The 15,875-nt window shown below is 39.0% G+C and overlaps 1 long non-coding RNA gene across 2 annotated transcripts in view; it reads right to left on the reverse strand.

Moving 5' to 3' along the window:
- The window catches only part of LOC105291638, a 12,884-nt gene extending 5,049 nt beyond the window's left edge, over positions 1-7,835 (reverse strand). For both annotated transcript variants that reach the window (XR_002780177.1, XR_002780176.1), the window contains exons 1-3: positions 7,297-7,835; positions 3,884-4,230; positions 2,400-2,513 (exon numbers count right to left, since the gene is read on the reverse strand). This is a non-coding gene — a long non-coding RNA (uncharacterized LOC105291638). The remainder of the gene's footprint in view (positions 1-2,399; positions 2,514-3,883; positions 4,231-7,296) is intronic.
- Between the last annotated feature and the right edge of the window lie 8,040 nt (positions 7,836-15,875).

The raw sequence follows: 15,875 nt of genomic DNA on the forward strand, positions 1-15,875 counted from the left end.
GAATTTGATCCTTTGGGTAAGATCTGAAAAAGAAAAGAAGAAGAAAGCAAGCAAACTGATTCCCTGAAAAACTATGCATACTGAAAGCTTGATATTTAATGCTCACCCCTTAGAGCTGTATTCCTAACTCTGGGTTTGTAAGACACAACATGTTTTTTCCCCTAACCCTTTCCAAAAATGCATTCCATAAATTGTTAACATCCCTGCCAATGGCCCCAGTAAACTCACATACCAGCTTTAAAGTCAACCCCTTTTAAACCAATGCATCAGTCCTTTGAGTTAAGGGGATATTATTTCCAGATTCCTATAGCTGTTAGCTTCTTTTTAAAGTTGCGAATGATCGCGGTTTTTGTGGCTGTTAATTTTGAGAGAGAAATAGATACAGTGGCAGCAATGCATGTTTACAGTAGCTGTACATCTTCCAAGGCCCCTGGCTCACTCTGAGATACCCTGACACCAAACTCTCCTTGTTCAGAATGGCCAAGAAGTTCCCATATACGTTATTGTTACTATTATTTGCTTTATAATAAAGAGGTAGTAAAATCTGGTATTTAACACCTGGGGTCCAGAGCCAAACTGCCTAACTTTGAAGCCTAACTCTACCACTCTACTCGCCTTGAGCGACTTGCTTCACCACTCCGTGCCTCAGTTTCCTTATCTATACAATGAGAATGATAATAGTACCTACTTCGTACACTAATATGTATAAAACAGTTAAGCAGGGCTTGCATGGAAGTTCCACACAAGTGCCAGTTACTATTACACAATTTTTCTAGGCAGGGCTTTCGGCCATCAGGGACAACTCCAATGACTCGACCTCCAACATGAAAAATGTCTAGGAGGACTTAGTTGAAACACATGCAGAGAAAACAGGGAAACTGCCTAGCGACTTTTGGCCTCTCTGGGTCCCAAAGGTTGACAGAGGAGAAAGTCATAGACAATATGGATCAGGGAGGGCCGCATTATCTGTCAGACCCCACCCCTCATCTTACAGCCTCTCCTTGAAAATGGCGGGCAGACTTGGTGGCAGTTCCTAGGTCTCCCAGTCTCTCAGTCCCCAACCAAGTTCTCCGCATTGGCCGGTGCTGCTCTCACAAGTGAGAGCTGTCCTTCCGGGCACAGGCCCTCGCCACACCTAGGGGCTGCATTCCCACAACTCTCGGGTCATTGTTCTCCCTCTGAGCTTTCCCTGCTCTGATCCCCTTGACATCTCTTTGCCAGAATAGTTTTGCTTCAAATACAGTTTTCTCTCACAGCATTTCATTGTTTAAAAATCTACAGTGCTTCTCTCCTGTATGGGATATGGCTTTGAATGTGCCTCTGTTTTTCATGGAGGCTTAAGAAACAAGTATCATTACTTCTCTGCATCTGTATCTATATTTATATCTCTGTCTATAATCTCTCCAAGGCTGCATCATGTAGCTCTTCTGTCTGTTTTCTCTGCGTCTGATAGGAGTAGGGCGTAGATGGATGATACCTCCGCTCAGGTACCACAGAAGGTATGTTATTCTGACGATGTACACCATCTATGACACATACTAGAAACACCAAAGGCAAAAGTTATTATCGAGCACCAGTGGGATGGCTGAGATGGAAAAGAACAGGTAGATAAGCGAGAAGGGGCCGTATTGGAAGCCGGGAGATTATGTGATTGTTAATATAACACGTAGAAGCTGTTCTTAATAAAAGTTATTAATAAAAATTCCTAGACCCTCCATGTCTTCTCTGGCAGCCCATGCAACTAAGAGATTATTCACCTTTTCAGGGAACCCGAAGGCCCATTTGCAGCAGCCTCCTCTGGCTCCCATGCACAACCCCTGAGCAGAATAAGGCTTGTGGACTACGTGCCTTATTCTAAAACAGGATTACCGGATTCTCAAAGCCTGTCTGTGAGGCTCCTTCAGTAGAAGCTACTTTTTTATAAACTCAAGGAGATTTTAGCCATCATCTGAGCCAGTGCAGTTCAAACTGCTGGGGGAGGAAGCCAGGAGCTAAATAGGCAGGGTTCTGTGACCCCTCCTCCACTTCCGGTGGGGCAGCTCCGCTTTCATAAAAAACGTCCCAATTTAGAAAGAAGAAAACCGTGATCCAGAGCACTGCCTGAGGCAAGTCTCAGAGATGAAGCAGCTGGCCACTGGCCATTCAGCTAGCCGATGGCAGAGCCTGGGATAAAACCCAAACCTTGGTCTCTCAGCGCCCAGGCCCTTTGCATCTCACCATGTTGTGCCACCAACTATCTTATATACATATTTCAAATAATGCTTTTTTAAAAGTTTTCCGAAAGACAGCACCAAAATCTCCATCAAACGTAACAAGATTATCTATCACCAGCAGCCCTGTGAGACAAAGTGTCTTCACACTCAGCTTGAAAGTGTGACGTTCTCTCTCCTCCAACTCACCTGAAGGTAAACAAGGGTGACATTTTAGTACAATCGGCTGGTCAGTAACTTTGTTTTCCCTAAGTCTTTTTTTCAACACACATCTCTCTTCAGCTTTAGCACCCCATTCCTCTGCTGAAATGGAGGAAAGGGGTTCAGTTTACTGACTACTTTTTTTTTCATTGTGAATGAGCATCCTCAGTATGCTCTGTTCCTGAGTGGTATTTGCTTTTAAATTTTTATCTCTAATGATTTCATAAAGATTTATATCCCTTATTAAAGGAATTTCAGGCATCTATGATGGAAGAAGAGGAAGGCGCTTTTTCTTAGTGGTTGGGAAGATCTTGTGATCATATTAGGTATTCATTCACGGTCCCCTTAAGGCGGCCTAAAAGCAAATTATATTTTGATTTTTCAAAGACAGAAACCGCCACCTAATCATCTGGATCTGTCAGTAGACTTGAAGCATCCCTGGATGATTTTTCAACCACAGGCTACCTCGAAAGCCCTTGTCTACATCTGCCAGAATTCTGCCTGGTAGGGAGATATACATAGGTAGCTATGGGGCCCTCTTCCCTCCCCCACTCCTAGTCTACAGAAAACCCTAACTTTCCCCTGCCTCTGCCAACTCCCCTGTGGTCTCAAGTGTTCCAGGAAATGAGGAGTCATTCTTTATTTCTTGCTTCATAAGGGGAGGGCACCATGTGACTCCCTGTGGAAGGGAGCGGCTGAGGTGGGGAGCCTGCAGGGGTCCAGGCTTAGGACGCCTAGGGAAGGAGCAAGCTCTGTCCCTAGCCCCTCAGCATTCCCAGACTGGAGACAGGCTCAACTTGGCACAGCTCCACAGCACAGCGCCCACTTTGTCCTCCCCATGCATCCCCCCTCCACTGAGCTCTTCCCTCCCTCTGCTCCTGGGCTCCTACTTGCATTCTTTCTATCTTCTGGCATTTTTTTTTTTCATGTTGTTTTACTTTGTGTTTAATAATAGCTCTGCATTTTCTTCTTTATCTGAAATCAAGAATCATGCTTGTATCATGCATTCACTTGGGGAATAAAATTTATGGCAACGCCTGCCATTGGATTAATTGCTTTTCATTAGCTTCAAATTTCTTCCTGATAACAAATTGTTTGCCTGTGCAAGAAACAGTTCCATCCAGTTCTCCAAACTTACTAGCCTTCGATTGCAACCAGAAGCTGGAAGTCTTAGGTTGCTTTTTGCATCAGGATCTGGACGTACCGAGAGTGGGGGAGAGGGTGGGTAATTCTAGATCTTTAGACTTCAAAGTCCAGATGATGGTCCACAGGCCAAATAAAAAAAAAAAAATGAATTTAACTTTTCATAGCCGTAGAGTGTTCTGTATCTCAGTTCTTAAATCTATAAAGTAAAGCGAGAAAGACAAGATATGTACATTTAATAACATGTTTACTTTAAAATAAGTTTCGAAAAACGTATACTTCATATAATGAATGGGGTTTCAAAAGCAAGCAAGAGAGAGTATACCCACCAAAAGGGAGCGGCAGAATATAAATCCCTGTGGAAAATTTGTGCCTTTCTGCGGTTGGAGTCATTTGGTCAAGAAATGATGAAATTACAAATTTCTGAAAAGGGTGTGTGTGTCGGAGTTACTGAGGTCCAGGTCTCTCAGCATGATATTCGGGCAAGGCCAGCATCTAACGCCAGTGAAGAATAAAGACAAGGAAGTGGTCACGACCAGCATTCTTTCCCACCACAGCAGCACCTCCCTGGTCTAATATTCCATCAGTCTCTTCATCTCGCGAACTTGGACTCGAGCCCTCTCAGCAGCAAGTCTGCGCTCCCGTCATTCCCCGCGAGATCCTTCGTCCTTTAACTCTATATGAGAACGGTGGGTAAAAAGTGAATTGCACTGCCCTTGTCCATACTCCAGCTATTGATTTCAGTCTGTTTGATAATTAGGATCGACCTCGAACTAACACGTAGACAGAGAGGGAAATAGAGCCAGAAGAACCAAGTGGTCCAGACCCATCTGTACTTTTTGCCCATAAACACAGTGGTTCACTTATTCAGTCATCCAACAAACAATTATTGAGCACCAAATGAATTAGGATGGAAGCTAAGTTGCGCTTGAGAGAGTTTATTTTTCTATCTTCCCTGTTACCTACAACCATTTAGGAACCCAAATTCCTTCCCTATTGTTAATCTGTCTCCTCCTAGGGCAGTGCTATTGAAAGTATGGTCCAAGGATGGGCAGCATCAGCTCATCTGGAAACTTATTGGAAATTTAAATTCTTAAGTCCCCACTTTAGAGCTATTGAACCGGTACCTTCGTTGGTGGCGCCCACAAATCTGTTTTACCAATCTCTTTGGGTGATTCCTCTTCTTTTCTTTCGATTTTTTGTCCATTGTGGCAAAATACACACAACATAAACATACCATCTTAACCATTTTTAAGTGTACAGTTCAATGGTATTAAATACATGTATAATGTTGTGTTACCATCACCACCATCCATCTCCAGAACTCTTTTCAGCTTGCCAAACTGAAACTTTTACCCATTAAACATAACTCCCATTCTCCCCTTCCCCTAGCCTCCAGCAACCACCATTCTACTTTCTTTCTCATTGATTTGACTACTCTAAATATCTCATAGAAGTGGAATCATACAGTATCCGTCTTTTGGGGAAGAGCTTATTTCACTTAGTAAAATATCTTCAAAGTTTATCCATGTTGTAGCATATGCCAGAATTTCCTCTTTAAGTATGAATAATATTTCAATGTATGTATATACCACATTTCGCTTATCCATTCATCTGCCAGTGGATACTTGGGTTACTGCCATGTTTTAGCTATTTTGAATAATGCTGCTCTGAACATGAGTGTATAAATATCTCTTCAAGACCCTACTTTTAATTATATTGGGTATATACACAGTAGTTGAATTGCTGAATCATACGGTAATCTTATTTTTAATGTTCTAAAAATCATCATGCTGTTTCCACATCTGCTGTGTCATTTTACATTCCCAACAACAGTGCACAAGAGTTCTAATTTCTCCACAGCCTCACTAACACTTGTTATTTTCTGCTTTTGGGGTTTGGTTTTGTTTTGTTTTTAGGCAGTAGTTTCCCTAAAGGGTGTGAGGTGGTGTGTCATTTTATATTCCCCTAATGATCAATGATATTGAGCAATATTTCATGTGCTTGTTGCCCATTTGTATATCTTCTTTGGAGAAATGTTAATTCAAATCCTTTGTCCATTTTTGAATTGAGTTGTTTTTTGTTGTTGAGTTTTAGGTGTTCTCTACATATTCTGGATTTTAATCCCTTATCAGATATATGATATGTAAATAATATTGCCTACTCTGTTGATCAATATCAATACATTATTGTCTTTTGATATACAAAATTTTTAAAGTTTCACAAAGTCTAATTTGTCTATTTTTTCTATTGTTGCCGGTGCCTTTGGTATCATATCAAAAAATCATTGCTAAATCCAGTGTCATGAAACTTTATTCTAAGAATTGAGGTTTTACATTAGGTCTTTTGATCCATTCTAAGTTAATTTTACATATGGTGTTAGGTGAGGGTCCAGCTTCATTCTTTTGCAGGTGGATATCCAACCAGAGATTTTTGTACACACTTAGGCTTGAGAAGCCTTGGTCTTGAGCACTGTCCTTATTTATATGGTCAAAGCTAGGTCTCTGGCATGTTTTTAGTGCCAACTGGAAGGAAGGGAGAAGAGAAAGTAAATGCAGGGTAGAAATTTCCTTTCAAGGATGTGAGCTAGGAAACATGGCCACTCTAGCTGCAAGGGAGGCTGGGAAAATCAGTTTCTGGCTGGCAGACAGGCTATGTTCTTATCTAAAATGTTTTATTATAGAAGAAGGAGAGAATGTGTCTTAGTGGGCATCTAGCAACCTTTGACACTCCTATCATGTGCTAGGCATGGTACTAGTGAGAGGAGATAATCCTCTTGAACATGCAGTCTGGCCTAATAAGGTGTTCCTTCCTGGTGCAATGATTGAATAGCAGGGCCTGAATGTGACATGGTCCCTTCAAACTAGAATATCTTAGATATGCAGATCTGTCATCTTTTAAAAATGAAATTAATGTCATTAATGGTATTAATCATATTAATGGTATTAATGATATGAACATTCACATCCTAAAAAGGCCACCAACGACATTGCTCTAGAGTGAGAATTGGCAAACTCTTGCCAGTGGACCACATCAGGCCCCTGCCTATTTTTGTAAATAAAGTTTTATTGGAACACAGCCACGCCCATTTTCATATAGTCCTTGGCTGCTCTTGCACTATGACAGCAGACTTGAATAGCTTTGACAGTTCGTATGGCCCACAAGAATGACGATATTTACTAGCTAGCCCTTCACAGGACGAGTTTGCCAAGCCTTTCTCTGGAGTGAGGTTCATAAACATTCTTGGGGGCAGACGCTTGGTAAAGGTCTTTTAGTTGGTCTTGGCTGATCCGAGGAAACACCAAGGTTAGGCTCCCTCATCACCAAGGGAGAAGAAAGAAATGGAATAAGGAAACTGTTTATTCTAGGGACTGAATGGTGATTTAAACTTTCTTCTGTGGCCAAGCACTTATGCTAGACATTTAGATATATTATCCTATTTAACTCTCACAAAATTCCACAAGGTAGGAATCACAGCTGAGACAAGCTGAGCCCCTTGGCTTCTCTTTTGTTTTTAACTGATCACAAGACATACCCATATAGATAACCTATTGATACCTCAAGCACAGCATATTCGAAGTGAAACTCATTGTTTCCCTAAACCAGCTCCTCTCTTTTGCAGACTGTAAGCTAGGACTTATTTCATTGATTGCTTATTGCTAGCAAATTCTAGAATTGCAGCACTTCTGAATCAGTGCCCAATTAATTAAGGTAATGCTGGTCATTCCTGCTGAAAACCTACCTTAGTCTGTTTGGGTCTTCATGTTTACTCAGACTCCTTCTAATCAGCTTCCAAGTCCTGCTAAATTCGTTCACCTCTCTGTCCTCCCATCTTTCCATCACAATCCTTAAAATCCAGCTCCAATGATATCTCCGTCACAAAACCTTTTGTGAACCCTGTGAATGAACACCAACAGCGTTTTATTGTCCCCACTTCATGACACGATGGATATCCCTCCTAGAACTATAGCTAATGGTAAACTTGAGTTAAGCTCCATACTGAGTGGGCTCCTTGAGGACCAAGAGCTTGCCTTCATATTAGTGCTAAACCCAAATTATATCCTAAGGTCTTTGCCTATAATGTGCTGAGTCCTTTCACGTACACTGACATCTGTATGAATTTACCAGCAAGCGAGAGCCCATAGCAGAGATATGCACAGATTAAGAGATGTTGATTTCCTCCAAATTATGTTTTTCACAGGAGATATTTGATTGCTTATTCCCTACAATCACTCGTAAGTCCATCTGGCCAGGGCTACTTGATAGTTGCCTCTAAGTGATGGAACAAATTTTGACAGAGGGAACCTTCCCCTTGAATTTTAAGTATTTATATGATAACTGGAGGGGATAAACATATATTAGCAGAACCACTGACTAAGCTGAAGTCATAATTACACTATTGCTTTGCCCCAAACAAAACAATATATTCAATGTATACATTTTAGACCCAACTTTTTTATTTATTAGCAGTTTGACACTTGGTAATTTACTAAGCTTCTGTGGGGCTCAATTTTCTGTCCTTGGAACATGGGGATGATATACCTGCTCCTCCTGCCTTAAAGAATTGTTGTGAGCAGAGTAAAGTGAGATAAGGTACGTGAAAGAGTTTAGTAAGCTAATATCAGGTAGTTTTTGCTGCTGATACCCTAAAACATGGTGGCTTATTAAAACAATTTATTTAGCTTATGATTTTGTGAGTTGACCATACTGTTTGGTCTGGACCAGCATGGTTGATCATTGCTAGGCTCACTCATGAATCTATGGTCAAATGACAAGTTGGCTAGTGAGTGGGCAATCTAGGATGGCCTCAATCACATGTCTGGTGACTGTCAAGTTCCAAGTCTGGGTAACAGTAGTGACTAGGCTATGTGTATCTAATCTCATCATCCAGGAGACCAGCTTGGGCTTCTTCATGTGGCAGCCTCAGGGTTCCAAGAGAAGACAAGTTGAACAGTGTACATGTTTTTCAAGTCTCTGCTTGTGTCACATGTCCTTGGACATCACATTGCTGAGTCCAGAATCAGGTAGTAGGGTATTCAAAATGCCATAGCAAGGGAGCATGGATGGCTGAATACAGGAGAGAAGAACTGATGGCCTTTTTTGCAGTCTATGAGACCACTGACCATTGGGATAGCAGCAACGAATGTTCTAGTACTCAGTGCCCAAATCACCCCTGGGAGCTGCTGTGTCTGTGCCCAATGGTAGGGGCATTGGAGTCCTTGCTGAAGCCATCCCACACTGTGCTTTGGGTGTTATTCTCAGCCACGTGGCCTTCTAAGCTTAACTGCCTGGCTTTCCCAAATAGTCTGTGAAGTACTTATGTCTTTTAATAAACTCTTTTTGTGTGTGTGCTTAAACCAGCTAGAGTGGTGTCTACTGTTTCCAACTAAGAATCCTGAAACTGATAGTTTTCTAAGGCTGAAGCTCTGTGGCTTTAAATACCTATGTGGAAGAAAGCACAATTTTTGTTTTATTTTTTTGCAAATAAAATGTTTAGTTCACCTTCTGTTATGTACGTATTCATATAATCCAGTTAGGCTTTGATACTCAAGCTCTGGACTCTCCAAATATCAAAGTAGATGAGTTGAGAAAAAAAAAAAAAAGTGAACTCCATTTCTCTCACTTAGAAAAACACTTAAATTTCTGTGAAATAAATCTAAGCGCTCTAGCTCCACTCAGAGTCATGTTGAGCTTATGAGGCACCATATTAGTTTGGAAGAGAATGAAAATGAAAGTTGGTCACTATAGCTTCATTGGATAATCTTATTCTTTGGCCAATTTTAGATGGACATCTCAATTTAAAAATTTATTTTCAAGCTAAAAACAGTATGGAATAATGATCAAGAGCATGGGCTGTGCAGTAGATAGGCCTGGATTTGAATCCTGCTGCAGCTATATACTAGCTCTGTGACTTTGGGCCTATAACTCAGTTTTTCTGAGCCTCTCTGTAAGATGAGGATAATAAAAGTGCTCACTTCATAGTGACACCGTGAGGATTTTACAAGATCTAAGACCTGGCTTAATTTGCCTTTAGAGAATGACCCTTGGGAGTAATTCATTAAACCTGTATGATAAAATTTAAAATCAAGATTCTTAAATATAATACTTTCGCATGATTTCAACAGTCATAAAAATCGTCATCATCACTTTCCTTTCATTGCGATGCTAGTCACAGCATCATTTCCAGAAGTGGTGTATTTAGAAGTATAGAAGTTTCTCTCTCTCTCTCTCTCTCTACCTCGCTCTCTCTCTCTCTTACTTTGAGGTAAAAAGTATATAACATTAAATTTAACATATTCACATTATTGTGCAACAGATCTCCAGAAAGTTTTCATCTTGCACAACCGAAACTCTATATTCTTTAAACACTAATTCTCCTCCCCTCGGCCCTTAGCAACCATCTTTCCAATTTCTGCTTTTATGATTTTGACTACTTTAGATACCTCATATAAGTGGAAACATTCAATATTTGTCTTTTTGTGACTGGATTATTTCACTTAATGTCCTTGAGGTTAATCCATGTTGTAGTATGTGCCAGGATTTCCTTCTTTTTAAAGGCTGCATAATATTCCATTGTATGTATATACCACATTTTGTTTCTCCAGTCATCTGTCAATGAATATTTGGGTTGCTTCCATCTCTTGGCTTTTGTGAATAATGCTGCAATAGATGGGTGTGTAAATATCTCTTCAAGATCCTGGTTTGAATTCTTTTGAGAAGTGGGATTGCTGGATAATATGGTACTTCTATTTTTAATATTTTGAGGAATCTCTGTGCTGTTTACCATAATGGCTGCACTATTTTTCATTCCCATCGATAGTGACAAAGATTTCAATTTCTCTGCACCCTTGTTAACACTTCATATTTTCTGTCCATTTGATAGTGGACATTCTAATGGATATGAGATAATATCTCATTATAGTTTTGACTTACATTCCTCTTATGATTAATAATGTTGAACATCTTTTTATGTGTTTGTTGGCCATTTGTGTATCTTTTTTGGAGAATTGTCTATTTAAGTCTTTTGCCTACTTTTTAATTGGGTTATTTGGTTTTTGTTGTTGAGTTGTAAAATTTCCTTATATATTTATAAACTCTTATCGTATATATTATTTGCAAATATTTCCTCTGCCTTTTACTTTAATGATTGTTTCCTTTGATGTACAGAAGTTTTTTTTTTTTAGTTTGATATAGTCCTATTTGTCTATTTTTGTTTTTATTGCTTATGCCTTTGGTGTCATTCCCAGGAAATCATTGCCAAATTCAGTGTCCTGAAGCTTTTCATCTGTTTTCTTCTAGGAGTTTTATAATTTTAGGGTCTTATTGTTAGGTTTTTAACCCATTTTGAGTTAATTTTTATATATAGTATAAGATAAGAGTCCAACTTTCCTCTTTTGCATGTGGATAGCCAGTTTTTCCAACACCATTTGTTGAACGACCATCCTTTTCCCACTGTGTAGCCTTGGCACCCTTGTCAAAAATCATTTGGCCATATATGCAAGGGTTTACTTCTGAGCTATCTTGTTCCATTTGTCTATATATAGGTCTTTATGCTAGTCCCACACTGTCTTGATTGCTGTTGCTTTGTAGTATGTTTTGAAATCAAGAAGAATGAGGTCTCTGACTTTGCTCTTCTTTTTCAAGATCATTTTGGCTGTTCAGGGTCTCTTGAAATTCATTTTTAGGTTTCTTTTTTCTACTTCTGCAAGAGTATTTTATTCTTTTCGATATTATAGTAAATGAGATTATTTTCTTAATATTTTTTTCCAGGTTGGCCATTGTTAGTATATAGAAACACATTTGATTTTTGTGTTAATTTTGTATCATAAAACTGTTGAAATCATTTCTTAATTTTAACAGTTTTTGGGAATCTTTAGGGTTTTCTATGTATAAGATCATGTAAACCTTTCTCATTTGGGTATCTTTATTTCTTTTTTGGTAATAATGCTGGCCTCACAGAAAGGAGTTTGGAAGTATTCCCTCATCTTCAATTTTTGGAAGAGTTTAAGAAGGATTGGTATTAACTCTGCTTTAAATGTTTGGTAGAATTCAGTGAAGCCATCTGGTCCTAGACTTTTCTTTGTTGGGATGCTGTTGATTACTGCTTTAATCTCCTTACTATTTATAGGTCTGTTCAGATTTTTTTAAATTATTATTATTCAGTGTTAGTAAATTGTCTGTTTCTAGGAATGTATCCATTTCTTCAAGGTTATCCAATTTGTTGGCATATAATTGTTCATAATAGTCTGTTATAATTCTTTTTATTTCTGTGACATAAATTATAATGTCCCCTCTTTCAGTTCTAATATTAGTTATGTCTCATTCCTTTTTTTTTCTTAGTTATTCTGGCTAAGAGATTGTCAATTTTGTTGATCTTTTCAAAACACCAACTCTTGGTTTTGTTTTTTTCTATTGTTTTGCATTCTCTATTTCATTTCTCTCTGCTCTAATCTTTATTATTTCCTTCTTTCTGCCAACTTTTGGGTTAGTTTGTTCTTCTTTTTCTAGTTCCTTGAGATGTTAAATTAGGTTGATTTGAGTTCCTTTTAATATAATCCATTTGCTACTATAAACTTTTTTCTAAGTACTTCTTTCACTGTAGTCCATACATTTTGATATTTTGTGTTTTCATTTTATCTCCAAATATTTTCTAAATCCCCTTGTGATTTCTCCTTTGACTCATTGTTTAAGAGTGAATTTTTTATGTCCACATTTTAGTGGACTTCTCTGTTTTATTTCTGTTATTGATTCTAGTTTTATTCCATATAGTAGAAGATATTTTATATGATTTTAACCTTAAATTTGCTGAGACTTGTTTTGTGGCTTAACATGCTGGAGAATGTTTCATGTGCATTTGAGAAGAATATGTATTCTGCTGTTTTTGGATGGAGTGTTCTGTATATGTCTATTAGGTTCAGTTAATTCAACTGTGTTGTTTGAGTCCTCTGCTTCCGTATTTATCTTCGACCTGATTGTTCTATCCGTAACTGAAGGGGAGTTATTAAAGTCTCCTACTATTATTGTGTTGCTGTCCATTTCTCTCTTCAGGTCTGTCCATAATACGTATATTTGAGAACCTTAATCTCTTTTTAAATACAATAGGATTTGCAAATCTCATAGAGATTATATTTCACAGTAGTGGAATGTAGATGTTGCTTTGGGGAGATTGTATGCTCAAATGGCTAAAGCTCTTCGGTGGCAACGAGGGCTTGGGCTACTTAGACCACTCTCCTGCTTAGAAGACCTTTCATATCTTCCACACATCTCACTGTGACCCGATCTGGCTTCTGTCTACTTCTCCAATCCCAGCTCATGACTTCCATAATAATCCTTGATGTTTGGTGGCTTTCAGTCACATAAAATGGTTTTACATATTTTAAAAAATATTTTTTGTTATGAGGTATATTTGTCAAGGTCTATAAAACATAAAACATTGTATATAAGTTTGTTAACTTAATTGATATTTCTCCATATTTGGACAAATAGTATATGCGGGTCCCTATTGCGCTCTTATGCTGGACTTCACAGACATTCGAGATGGACCTGGAGGGAAGTTATGTGAACAGAATTATTATAGCGATACATCGAAAACATTTATTTTTTCCCCTTTGGGACATTTAAATTCTATTCAAATGATGTAATAGTATTTCTCCATTTAATAAGATTGTTCGAAGCCTATGAAACATGGAGAATGCTTATGATAAAGAATACAAAATGGAATATAAACTAAGGATATATCTACATGGGAAAAATATATATAAAGAAATAAATGATAGTTCTCAGGGTGACAGGCTTAAGAAATCTTCTCTACCTACTTTCAAATTCCAAAATATTTTATATCTACATTTAACTCTATAATTTGAATGAAGAGCAAGAACATAACTCATTAAATAACCTGTCTCCACACCATTACAGCAGTATGAATAACTGCTTTGAGCTGACAGGCTACTGAGCCTTGTTTGCCTTCCTGTCCACTAGCAGACAGGGGTCCATCTGTGCTTCATAGTGGGAAGACAGCCAGAGAGCACAGTATGGATCAAGATCAAATATCTACTAGATGAGAAATATTTTAAAGGCTAAATTGCAAAGTGGACAGTTTAGTACTCAAAGGGGATAAATTTGTGAAATTCTGGAGAGTTACTTTGCATGAGCTTGTCTGGCACTCAGCTTAATGAGGCAGAGGACTAAATGCATTCAATTCTCCTGCCATTGATAAGAAGAGAAAAGGGAACAAGTGAGATCCAGCATAGGCAAGTCACAGGGTTCTGGGGGAGCATGAGAGTCCTGAGGCATGAGCAGATATTAGGCAGCCAATGAAAAGAGGGCAAGGCGGGGCCAGTGATGTGGGGGAGACACACGCAAAGGTAGAGCTTTAAAAGAGTGCTGGTGTCTCCGAAAGCTCTGTGTGGTCACCTGACAAATCTTTGGAGGGGGCTGGAGAAGAGTAAAAGTGCAGGAAGGGAGATCAACTAGAAGACTGTTGAAATCTTTAAAGAGAGAAAAGATGAGGGTGTGACTTAAGGCCTCAGTGGTGAAGATAGAGAGGAGATGAAGTAAAGCCAAGGCTGATAGCCAGGATGATGGCTGAGCGTCTGAGTTCATCAGTAGGGTCAATGTTGCCAGTTAAGTCTCCAGAAACCAAAGACTTGGTATTAGTTTATATTTTAGATTTAAAACTGTCTGCCTCTTTCCCAGGTTGCAATCCTATGGGGATTCGCGATAATTTATATTTACATTTTATGTTTACACAGGCCGAGTTTATCTGTAGTTACATAATTAGAGAAAAAAAATCCCACCATCAATTCAAGGCCTTTTTAGGCATGACATTTTGTAAATAGCCAGAGCTAGGCTTGCTGTCAAATCCAGGGGCATTTGTGAATAAATACTGACCCCCAGTGTCTAAGTTAAGAAATAAAGATTATAAAATACCAATACTCTTGGGAAAGACTACCTGGAATTCCAGCTACAAATAACATTCCTGCAATTCAATTCAGACCACGGGGGTACTTCAGAAATAAAAATACTGACTAGCTAACTGATGGCTGGTGGCTGCCTGGAGAACTCTAATGAATATTCTATTGAGCAACTGTCAGAATGGATTAAGTGGCCTCAATCATGGGTGCACAGCTATATGATGGCCTTTGCTCTCTATACTTCAAGGTCTAGGTTCAACTACTCCGAAGAGTCTTCTCGCTAAAAGGGTAGATTTATTGCAATAAATATGACTAATACAAACTCCAGCTCTGTCTGATTCTCCATGTAGGTCAACGTTACATCAAATGAAGTTTCCTCTCATGGGGATGCAGGGCAGTGTGGCTGGCAGACATTCCCTTTTCAATAGCTGTGTGGTTAGATTAAATTCAGGAGAAATTCTTGAGTAAACTCTCTGCAGCAAAATAACCTCTTCAGTTGGAATTGCTTCATTGAGCGAAAGTAACCATCTCACATCTTGGCCAATAGCTCCTTCAGTTGCGGTCGGCTAGCATCTATTTTCTGCAGACTGGAAAGTAGCAACTGGTTCTTTGAAGACATACTTATGTCATAGTTTGGGCTACGTGAAGTTTTTGAAAAAACTAGGCTTTGCAGGGAAGTAAATAAACAGGTTGAACAGTGAAGCTGTCTTGAAAAGGTAGAGCTTCCTTCACAAAAACAAGATCTTTTTTTATCAACCTGGTTTTTAAAGTGAGACGAGAATTAAGGCAGATGTGGCCAACCACCGCATAAATAAAAGGCAAATCTTTAGTGCCAACAGAATTTATTTAACTTGTTTCGGGTAATGTGAAGTTTTCATTACAGCCCACTGACCCTCATCCTTAGTAGAAGGATGCAAGGAGGAGAAGCAGAAACCACGGCTGCTTCAGTAACATGGATTTTAGCTCAGCAGTGACACTAAGCAGAGATACACAAGGGACACTTGTGAGGTGGTTGCCACAGGGAGCTGAAATTCAAGGAAACAGAGGTCCAGAGATTAAGTAGATTTTAGGAGCCAAATGATGGCATTAAGAAGGGCTGCCACCCTAAGGCACTAAAAGGGATTAAAATTGAGGGTTTTACATCAGGAGCAAGATATTCCATTACTATTTGTTCAGCTACAAGGCAATAGCAATCATAATCCTGTTTCTGAGTTTTTGTATCAGCAGATAAGCTAATTGTTGGTCTGATGCATAACTGTAGCCCCAAACATAACAGAAATAAGATTAGCGTACAACTTGTTTCTTGACAATACAGACTTAAGCTTTCCCCTTACCTAACAAAGACTGAGATTTCAAGAAGAATTAAAGTACAAAAACCAGTCACCTTTATCTAGTCACTGCATACAGC

This window comes from Pteropus vampyrus, unplaced genomic scaffold (assembly GCF_000151845.1).
Source record: "Pteropus vampyrus isolate Shadow unplaced genomic scaffold, Pvam_2.0 Scaffold48, whole genome shotgun sequence".
NCBI lineage: Eukaryota > Metazoa > Chordata > Mammalia > Chiroptera > Pteropodidae > Pteropus > Pteropus vampyrus.